The sequence below is a fragment of the Acinonyx jubatus genome, chromosome B1 (genome assembly GCF_027475565.1).
Source record: "Acinonyx jubatus isolate Ajub_Pintada_27869175 chromosome B1, VMU_Ajub_asm_v1.0, whole genome shotgun sequence".
In the NCBI taxonomy this organism is placed as follows: Eukaryota; Metazoa; Chordata; class Mammalia; order Carnivora; family Felidae; genus Acinonyx; species Acinonyx jubatus.
Genome location: NC_069382.1, coordinates 199,168,582 through 199,179,965, shown reverse-complemented (window position 1 = coordinate 199,179,965; position 11,384 = coordinate 199,168,582).

The following is an 11,384-nucleotide window of genomic DNA, read 5'->3' as shown; positions in this document are numbered from 1 at the left end:
GTGGGGGTGGGGAGCTCTCTGCCGAATAGTCTACCAGGTCAGCCCAGCCCTCGGCCGCCCCCGGAGACTCACTGTCCTTTCTCCCCGCAGGAGCCGCGGGGCCTGAGAGACCGTGGGGGGAGGCGCCCCCCTACGTGAACATCCCCGTCAGCCCCTCCTCCAAGACGCAGCTGCACTACATGGGCCTGGAGCTGCAGGGCGCCGGCGCGGGGGTCCGAGGTGGGTCCCCCTCCCCCCCCCCGGGGGCTACAGCCCCGGGGGCCTGGGGGGCCTTCCCCTCCGGGGGAGCTCCTCCCCCAACGCCCCCAAGTCCACGCTCCTGCTGACTGTGTCCCCTGAGGGCGTCACCCCACCTGCCTCCCAGCTTGCCCCCCCCCGCGGGAGGCGTGGGCCCCGCGGGGCTGACCCGAGGCCGGGGCTGCTTTCAGGGGCCGGTGCCTCCCGCTACGCACAGATCGACATCACGGCCACCGAGGCGGCCCACAGGGCGGGGGCCCAGCACGCACAGACCCGGGAGGAGCGGCTGCCCGAGCTGGAGCAGAGGAGGAAGGGGGCCCCGCGGTGAGGACGGCTCCGCGCAGAGCAGGCCTCCCTCCTGAGGGCGGCGGGCGAGGGCACGGGGGGCCCGTCATCTTTGCCGCATCCCCGGTGGTCTGGGCTCCGTGACGGCGGTCTCCTGGTCGCGACCCCACGCGCTCCCCGCCCCCGCGGTCACTGGCGCCCAGACCCAGCCTCCGTAAGTCACGCCGGAGCTCAGGCAGGTCAGGAAGGGCCATGCGTCCAGGCGCCAGCTTGCCGCTGGTTACCTGGGCGGGCGCCGCGTCTCAGCCGAAGGGGGCCGGGGAATCGCAGAGCAGTTTCCGTGGCGCTGGGACACAAACTGCCCCCGTTCCACGGGCGAGGTGGCCACCCGACTGATGACAGACATGTCCTCGGAAAACACGTGTCCCCAAGCCCCAGCAAGGCCAGACCAGGCCCCGCCTATGCCGAGCATCCTGCCTCCATTGCCCCGCTCTGCAGCAGCCTCCAGCTGTGCCCCCTCCTGGGTCACCCCGGTCCCGTGCCGGGTGACGGCACCAACGAGTGCTGGGGGCAGGAGGACTCTTCCACCTTCAGACCTGTCAGGCTGCCCGCGTCGCCCCCACACGTGGTCACCTGACTGCACGGCTTCTTAAGACCCATTACAGTGAGTCATGTAAATAGTTCAAAATTGTTAATGTTCTATTTTTAATACGCACATTATTTTCCTGAAGGATGAGGTGACTTCTTTCTTGTGCTGTGTCTGGAGCGGGCCGTGGCTTCACTTGACCCTGGACATGGTTCTGTCATCTTGAGACAGCACAGGTGCTCAGGGCCGAGGTTACCCCCGACCTTGGCGGGTCTGGGTGGGGCGTCCGTAGGTGTTTCCTCCCCGTGGTTCCTGTGGCCTTGGGGAAGTTGTGTGGCATTTTCATGGCTCAGAGAGCTGGAGGGGGTGGCCGTGGCTCCACTGGCCGATGGGTATCTGGGTGTTGGGAAGTTTCCAGACATTCCCGGGGCTTCCTGACATTCCTCCTTAGGCATGAAAGGGAAGCACCGGGCTGGGCCCTCTGACCCTCATCTCAGAGATGAGATGGGGTCTGTTCTGCCTGACCAGGGTCTCCACCATAGCACCCTCAGATGCCTCCCATCCATCCACCCATCCATCCCATCATGCATCCATCATCCGCCCATTACCCATCACTCGTCACTCATCCACATCCATTCATACCCCTCCCCCCCACCACACCCCTGATCCACTAAGGGCCCAGCCAGTACAAGGGTAGCACATGGGGCTGACCCTCCGTATGTCCTCCTCGGCTGAGATCCCTCAGGTCGGTGGGTTTCCCAACACCAGCACCCTTTTCCTCGCCCGGTCTTCTGAGCTGACACCTGACTGCTGGGGAAGCTTGTGAGTCAAGGCAGAAGGAAGGAGGCTCGGCCCTGAGCCTCTGGGGCAAATGTCCTGGGTGGGATGCAAAGGCCTCAGGGTTGATCCTGTGAACAAGTCAGGCTCTCAGCCCGAGAGGCCCCCACTAGCACGCCCTGAACAAGATTCTGGGGTAGACGTCCCTTTCAAATTACAAGGTGGGGAGCGAAGCATGGCCTGCACACCGCGGTCCAGGGTTCCAGCAGTGAGGGGTTGCCCTCTGGGTGGGAGGGGCTCAGATGTCCGCACACATCAGCTCCGGGACAGGCAACTCGGGGTCCTGGGCCTTACCAGCGACCTTGAGTGGTTGGTGTCTGGGGTCCACTGTTACTCAAAATGAAATAAGGCTGCTGTGTTTTTGTGACACTGAAACAGGGTCGTGGATGTGTTAGGCATTCACAGCTCCCCGAGGGGCTCAGCCACCATGAGCGTGGGTGAGGAAGGTGTGCTTTGGCAGGGAGGGCCTCCGCCGAGGCCAAGGGTGACCGCCCTCCAGCCCAGGAGGCCTCAGAGTGTGGGGGGCTCAGCCAGCTGTGGCGGCCACACAAGCAGAGCAGGGGGACAGCCCCCCGTCCTTCCAGAGCCGTGAAGGGCTGCACGGCGCTCAGTGGCCAGGGCCCAAGACCGGGGTCAATCTGGCAGAGCGGCTGCAGCTGCCAGAAGGCGAGGTGCACAGGCCACTGTGTGGCCCTGGAGGGGTTTGGGGGCCCCTGTGTAGCCGAACCCAAGTTCCATCTGCCGGAAACACAGCAGAGACGATCTCTGAGACGTCAGGTTTGCAGCAGGAAAAGGGGTTTGTTCAAGAGGCAGCCAAAGGAGGAGACGGGAGTGGAGGGAGGGGGTGTGAAGGAGGAAGGGGGTGGCGGTTGGGGGGCAAGCCTCAAATCCACCTCCTCAAAGGAGGGGGGTCGGGGGAAGGCAAAGGAAAAGGTCTGGGTAGAAGCTGCGGCTGTGATCAGTCCCATTAATGCTTTGGTTTGCCACTTTCACCGGGACCCCAACTCGAGCCCGGGAAGGGCTGGCTCCCGCCTTTGTGGAGAGGTGAGAGACGACCCCGGCCCGGATCCCCGCAGCCTGCCCCACCTCCCTGTCGCGCCCTCGGGTGCCCTCTGGCCTTTGCGGGCTCAGGCTGGGGCCCTGCGGCATCGCGCACGCAGCTGGAGGCCGGGTTGGGCTTAGTGTCTTAGCTCTGGGACATCCGTGTCAGATGGGAGACCTCACCGTCTTGGGCGCACAACCTGGCCTCGGTTTCGGGTACAACACGGATTCGCTACTTGTGTGTGCCGCGAAAGCGTCACCACGGTGCGGCCATCCTTAACCGTCCATCTCGGCAGAGTTACCAGATTTCCCTTTGCCTCCCTTAGCGAACATCTCCTCCCTTAGCGACTTTCAAAGATACAACACAGTGTTGTCAGCCGCGGTTCCCGTGCTGTGCACGTCCCCCCACCGTTGCGTCACTGGACCTTTGTACCTCTTGACCCCCTTCACGCGTTTTGCCCGGCCCCACCTCCCGCCCCACCTCTGGCACCTATGAGCTCTGCGGTTTTTCTTCAAGATTCCACATGTGAGTGAGAGCATACGGTATCCATCGTTCTGACTTATTTCGCTTAACATAACGGCCTCCAGGTCCATCCACATTGTCGCAAATGGCAGGACTTCCTTTTTCATGGTTGAACGGTATTCGTGTGTGCGTGTGTGTGTGCACGCACACACGCACTACGATCTTAACCCACTCATGCATCAACGGACACTTAAGCTCTTCGGTTGTTTCCGTGCCTCGACTACAGGGGCTAATGCTGCAGTGGACATGGGGGGGCAGGTATCTGAGTTGGTGTTTTTGTTTCCTTTGGATAAATACCCAGAAGAGTCATTGCTGGATCATGTGGTAGTTCTTTCTTTTTCTTTCTTTTCTTTTTTCTTTTCTTCTTTTCTTTTCTTTTCTTTCTTTCTTCTTTCCTTTTTTGAGATCTGAGGAGGGGCGCCTGGGTGGCGCAGTCGGTTAAGCGTCTGACTTCAGCCAGGTCACGATCTCGCGGTCCGTGAGTTCGAGCCCCGCGTCGGGCTCTGGGCTGATGGCTCAGAGCCTGGAGCCTGTTTCCAATTCTGTGTCTCCCTCTCTCTCTGCCCCTCGCCCGTTCATGCTCTGTCTCTCTCTGTCCCAAAAATAAATAAACGTTGAGATCTGAGGAACCTCCATCCTGTTTTCCACAGCAGATGCACCGACTTACATTCCCACCAACAGTGCACGAGGGTTCTCTTTTCCCTGCATCCCCACCAACACAGGTTACTTCCGGGCTTTTTTATAATATCCATTCAGGCAGGTGTAAAGGGATTTCTTGTTGTGGTTGTGATTTGCATTTCCCTGATGATGAGTAACGTTGAGCATCTTTTCACGTGACTGTTGGCCATCTGTAGGTCTTTGGGGAAAAAAGGCTATTTAGGTCCTCTGTTTTTTAATGAAAATGTTTTTCTTTTTTTAATGTTTATTTACTTTTTTTTTTTTTTTTGGGGGGGACAGAGAGAGACAGAGCATGAACGGGCGAGGGGCAGAGAGAGAGGGAGACACAGAATCGGAAACAGGCTCCAGGCTCTGAGCCATCAGCCCAGAGCCCGACGCGGGGCTCGAACTCACGGACCGCGAGATCGTGACCTGGCTGAAGTCGGATGCTTAACTGACTGCGCCACCCAGGCGCCCCAATGTTTATTTACTTTTTGAGAGAGAGCGAGAGTGTGAACAGGGGAGGGGGAGAGAGAGAGAGAGAGAGAGAGAGAGAGAGAGAGAGAGAGAGAGAGAGAATCTCAAGCAGGCTCCGTGTTGTCAGCATAGAGCCTGACTTGGGGCTTGAACTCACGAACCATGAGATTATGACCTGAGTTGAAATCAAGAGTCAGATGCTTAACTGACCGAGCCACCCAGGAGGCACCCCCCCCTCAATTTTTTTCTATTAAGTTGTCTCAGTTATTTATATATTTTGGATATTAACTCCTTATCAGATAAGGCTGTCATTTCATTTTTCTTGATGGTCTCCTTTGCCGAGCAGAGGCTTTTTTGTTTGATGTAGTCCCACTTTTTTTCTTTTGCTTTTGGTGTCAAATCCAGAAAATCACCACCAAGAGTGATGTCAGGGAGTTATTAGCCTGTGTTTCCTTCTAGTTTTACGGTTTCATGGTTTACTTTCAAGTCTTTAATCCATTCTGAGTTAGTTTTGTGCATGGTGTGAGGTAGGGGTCCAGAGGCTGTCCCGTTTTCCCAAACCATTTATTGAAGAGACAGTCCCTCCCCTATTGTATTCTCATTTTTGTATTGTATTCTTAGCCCCTCTGTTGTAAACTAATTGACCATTTAAGTTGTGGGCTTATTTCTAGGCTCTTTATTACGTTCTATTGATCCATGTGTCTGTTTTTATGCCGATGCCCTACTGTCTTACTACAGCTTTGTAATGTAGTTAGAAATCAGGGAGGGCGATGCCTCTAGCTTTATTCTTTTTTCTCAAGATTGCACTGGTTCCTTAGTCTTTTGAGGTTCCATACAAATTAGGATTTGTTCTATTTCTGTGAAAAATGCCATTGGAATTTTGGTAGGAACTGCACTGAATCTGCAGAATGCTTTGCGTAGTACAGACCTCTGAACAATAGCAATTCATCCCATCCGTGAGGACAAAGTATCTTTCCGCTTATTTGTCTTCAAGTTCTCTCATCAATGTCTTATAATTTTCAGTGAACAGGTCTTCTGCTTCCTTGGTTAAATTTATTCCTACACAATTTATGTATGTGATGCAATTATAAATGGGAGTTTCTTAGTTTCCCTGGCAGCTTGTTATTATCCTGTGACTTTACTGAAATTAATTAGCTTTAACAGGGGTGCGTGTGTGCATGTGTGTGTGTGTGTGTGTGTAGACTTTAGGGTTTTCTATATACGGTTATCATGTCGTCTGCAAATAGTGAGTTTCGCTTCTTCGTTTCCAATGTGGATGTTTTCTGTTTCTTACCTGACGGCCGCGGCTAGGACCTCCATCCGTGCTTGAATATGGTGGCCGGCTTGTCACATAGGGCCTCTACTGAGGACACCTCATCTTGGAAAAGCAGAATATGAGGGACTGCCCACCAGTAGGAAAGCGGTGAAAGCAATGTGTAGCTGCTACAACAAAAGGCTGCTAAGTGCCCGGATGGGAGACCCCACGAGACGCCGGTGGGGAGCAAAGCGGGGTGTGCAGGGGTGTACGAGCAGCCTTCCGTTTGTTCCCACGCCTGTACACACAGGTGCTCACTGGAAAGGACCCAGCAGGAGGACCATGCCCCTGGTCTCTGGGAGGGGGCTGCAGGAGGGGCAAGGGAGCCTCGCCAAGATGCTAGGACACACAGATCAGAATAAAGAGTGATTCACACATGTGTCCCCCCCACCGGCCGAGGGGAAGCTGAGGCCCCTCATGCCAGGTCTTTCCCTTCTCTGTCCCAGAGGTGAAGGTGCTCCCCCATTTCCCCACACCTCCTCCTCACCATCCCTTCACACACTGTCGGTCTGTGTGAACAGCACCTACGGTGGGAATGCCTGCGGCCTCCTTCTTCTCAGCGTCCATTCTGCTGTGGTCCCGACCTCGAGGTGCCACCCAGTTGTCATGGGTCCACATGGACACCCAGGGGCCCCGCCCCACCATGGACGATGTGGCTCCAAAGTCCCGAAACGGCCTCTGGGAGTGGGCACTCGGGCGGGCCAGGGCGCGGCGGGAGGGAGCGGTGGGTCGGAGCCCGCGTGTCCCGGCTTTCCGGGATTTGCCACGTCGCCTCCCGAGCTGGCTGTACACGCACACCGAGAGAAGAGCCCTGAACGGGCCGCCGTGGTGCCCAGGTGGCACCTCACGGGTCGCTCCCTTCCCTCCCCCTGTCACTAGTGGGACAAATGCGCTCACTGGGCACAGGGACTTTCTGTCCTTGAGTTGCCCACTTTGGTCTTTTGCTCTCTCCTATTGAGTTATCGAGAGACAGTAACACTGGCTTGAGGATGTTTAAGTATCTTGTACCGGAGAGCCATCCCACGTGATTTCAAGCCAAACCTTCCTACCAGGATTGTGACACGGACAGCCCCGCCCCCGCCCTTTCAACTCCACAGACACTCGCACCAGGTCCTTTGAGCCACCTCTGAACCCGGGCGCGCCGGACGTCTGGGCTCCTCATCTCTAGACCCACACCCCCGCAGCCCGTCCTCACACTAAGTGCACACCTACCTCCTTCCCCTCAGTGCATTTACGCCGGGATTTTGGTCAGATCAATATTCCAACGGCATGTTCTGTCGGCACGTGAGGATTCTAGCTCCACCGCAGGTTTTCCGGAGTGCCACTCCTCACGGTCGCCACCGCACGCGCTCGGCTGTCCCACGGCTGCGTACATCTCAAGATAGTCCAACGTAGGAGGCTGCCCTCAACTTTATCTTCTTGAATGAGTCTCTTCTGGAACGTTCTGACCTGCTCCCATTGGGAGCCTCCTGTGCAGCTCTAACCCCCTCCCCCGCCCCCCCCAATCAATGTCTCTCTGGGTCGGATCCCTTTCTCCTGGGTCCAGTGTCTTCTTTCCTGACTTGATTCTTCCTTTAAGGATCGCTTCCCCCGGAAGGAGCCGAGGGCAGGGTGTGAGGGCAGGTCTGAGAGCCTATGTGCTCAGGAAACGTCTACCTCCACTTTCACGCTTACTGTGAGCTTGGCTGGGTGTACGATTCTAGACTGGAAAGGGGTTTCCTTCAAACTCTTGACCGCGCTGCTCCGTGCTCCCACTGCTGGTGGTGCTCCCAGCACCACTCTTCATTCTGAGCCCCGTCCTCCTCTCCGCGGGATACTCAGAATCTTGTCTCTGCCTCCACTGCTTTTAAATTTACCAGTTATGGGGAGCCTGGTGGCTCAGTCAGTTAAGCATCCGGCTTCGGCTCAGGTCATGATCTCTGGGTCCGTGAGTTCGAGCCCTGCTCGGGCTCTGTGCCGACAGCTGGGAGCCCGGAGCCTCCTTCGGATTCTGTGTCTCCCTCCCTGTCTTCCCCTCCCCTACTCACACCCTCTTTCCAAAAACAAATTTCAATTACTACTTTCACATCTTATATTGGGGTCTTTCATTCTGGAAAGTTGCTCTTCAGTTTCAGGGGCTTTTCTTGGACATTTTGAGGTCTCCTCTCTGGTCTCTCCTGGGTCCTGCTCCTCTCCTGACTCCTGGGCCACCGGCTTGTCCTTTCAGTTTGTATGTGATTTTCCATCTCCTTCTGTGGTTCTTTGTGTGATGCCCTCCTTTTTCACATCCGTTTGGGGGTTTACTTCCGCCATCAAACGTACATTCCCTAGAGCTTGTCCCTGCTTCTTACGCACTGTATCATTGCACGGATGCACTTTTCTCTCTCCGAGGAGTTTCTCAGTTACAATTTACAAACAGAAAGCCACACCAATCTAAAGTGCACAGCTTGGCACACTTTTACACATATATGACCCATGCCCCCACCATCCAGGAGATAGAGGGCATTCCCCATCACAGAAGTTCCTTCCGGCACTTTCGAGGCCACGCCCACCCCAGCAGGTGACTATTTTGACCTCCTTTCCTAGCAATTGACTCTGTCTCTTTCACATTCCTCTTCTTTCGTTCAGAATGTTGAGATTCCTCTCCATTGCTACATTAGCTGTTCATTCTTTTTAAGCTGCTCCCACACTGGAGCTTTTCTGCCTGTTGTGTGGGACTGGATGAGATGAGATAAACTTGAACGCAAGTTGCACCACATTCTTGTACAGGCCTTTGGTGGACATACCCCCTTAACTCTCCCGCAAATGCACGCGATCAGCAGGGCACACGGTGAGCGAACGTTTAATTCCAGGAAGAAACTGCCAACCCTTGCCGTGGACTCTTCTCATTTCAGTTGTCCTCGTGGGTGTGTAGGGCTGGCTCCTCCCATGAATTTGCATTTTTCTGATGACTAATGGCCTTGATCACCTGTTCATGTGCTTGCTGGCCACCTGGATGTGTCCTTTGGTGAAGGGCCTGTTGAAGTCTCGTGTCCATTAAAAAAGCGGGTGTGTGGAATTTTGGACCTGGGCCCGGTCTCAGACATGGCCTTGAGACCATTCCTCATTCTCTGCTTGGCCGGTTGACAGTCTTAATGATACACCTTGACGAGAAGTTTCTGATTTTGAGGAGATGCAATCTTTGTTCCTTTTTCTTTTATGGTTGGAGCCTTTTGGGGCCTGTTTTAGAAGTCTCTGCCTACCCTCTGGTCAGAAAGATGCTCTCGTTTTCTAGAAGCTTCCACAGCTGGGCCCATGGATCGCCGTGGATTATTTTGCATCCCTCTGGTCAGAAAGATGCTCTCTTGTTTTCTGGAAGCTTCCACAGCTGGGCCCATGAATCGCTGTGGATTATTTTGCATGCTTCTGGTCAGAAAGACGCTCTGTTTTCTAGAAGCTTCTTCCACAGTTGGGCCCATGAGTCGCCGTGGATCATTTTGCATCGCTCTGGTCAGAAAGATGCTCTCTTGTTTTCTGGAAGCTTCCACAGCTGGGCCCATGAATCGCCGTGGATTATTTTGCATCCCTCTGGTCAGAAAGATGCTCTCTTGTTTTCTGGAAGCTTCCACAGCTGGGCCCATGGATCGCCGTGGATTATTTTGCATCCCTCTGGTCAAAAAGATGCTCTCTTGTTTTCTGGAAGCTTCCACAGCTGGGCCCATGAATCGCTGTGGATTATTTTTGCATGCTTCTGGTCAGAAAGATGCTCTGTTTTCTAGAAGCTTCTTCCACAGTTGGGCCCATGAGTCGCTGTGGATTATTTTGCATCCCTCTGGTCAGAAAGATGCTCTGTTTTCTAGAAGCTTCCACAGCTGGGCCCATGAATCGTCATGGATTATTTTGCATCCCTCTGGTCAGAAAGATGCTCTCTTGTTTTCTAGAAGCTTCTTCCACAGCAGGGCCCATGAACCGCTGTGGGTTATTTTGCATCCCTCTGGTCAGAATGATGCTCTCTTGTTTTCTAGAAGCTTCCACAGCTGGGCCCATGAATCACCATGGATTACTTTCCCCCAAACATGAGTTTCTCCAACTTCATTTACTGAAAAGTTTCTCTCCTCAAACTAGAAGTTTCCAGTTCTTTCCTCCAGAATCTAGAGGTTCTATTTGGTTCTTGGGGTCTGTTAGCTTGTTCTTGGAGACAGTTCTGAGTCTGTCCTGTATTCCATAAACAAACAACGACAGGACTGCTGTATCCCCAAGCATTGGGATCATCATGGTCACTCCAATCTGTCTTCAGCCTGTGGTTGCCTGTGTTGACTCCCTTCTTCGTGCCTGATTATTTTCAACTCTGCATTTGTGAACAATTATGCTTGGGTTTGAGAACTAGGGCAGTTCCTTCCAGAAAGGGTTCTTTTAACGTCTGCTGGCCCAGAAACACCAGACCTGCTGTTTGTGGTCTGAGGCCCAGGACCCAGGCATGGACTCTGGCCCTCTAGTCCCCCCCTCTGCACAGGAGCCAGCCAGCCCCCACTTCCTGGGGCAGGCGGACGGGTCCAGGTTCGTGTGGAGGCCCTCCTCTTAGGCACCCACCGCCCACCAGCTCATGGCCGTGGATGTCCACATCCGCAGGATGGACGCGGAGTCTCGCACTGCACTGCCTTCCTGGGCTCTTGTGGTTTGTCTCGCCCTGGTCACATCTTCCCAGGCTGTCCCATTTCCACCGCTCCTCAGGAGGGAGGCCGACTCCCGTGTGGCGGCTCCTTGCAGTGAGTTAGAGCCCCTAGCCCAGTCACACTGTCACCTGTGGTTGCACATTTGCCCGGAGGCTCACTCTGACCATGCGCCCCCCCCCCCCCCATTTGATGTGTAGTATTTTCACTGACATTCAATTAAAAGTATTTCCTAACTTCAAATAGCATTTCTTCTTTGGCCCACGTGTGTTTTTAAAGTTCCTAAATGTTCTTAAATTGTCTCTTTGTTACTGAGGGCCTCCTTTGTTGCACTGAGGGCCAAGAACGTGATCTGTATCATCTAACCTTGCTGCTAAGTTACTGGAATCTTCTGTGTCCTGGTACACGGTCAGCTTTTAAAATGCTCGTGTGCACTAAGCACAGGTTCTCTCCAAAGGGCACAAGGAGATCACACCTGCTGTCTGCAGTGCATCTGTGTCCTCCATCAGTGACCTGAGCTGCTGTGCGGAGAAGCTGGCACAGGGGTGGCGAATTAAACAGAAATGAGACATAGAGGGTAAAAGCCAATGAAAGAAAACTAACCAACAATGGAGGGAAATCAGCGAAGCCGAAGCCGGCTCTGGGGAAAATGTCTAAAACTCGACAAAGCCTCGGCTAGACTGACCAGGGGGTGGGGGGAAGGGGGGACAGCAGAATCCAGCAGCAGGAACAAAAATGGGGCTCCACCGCGGACCCGACAGGCATCAAGGGAACAACTTTACGCCAACTGTTTTGACA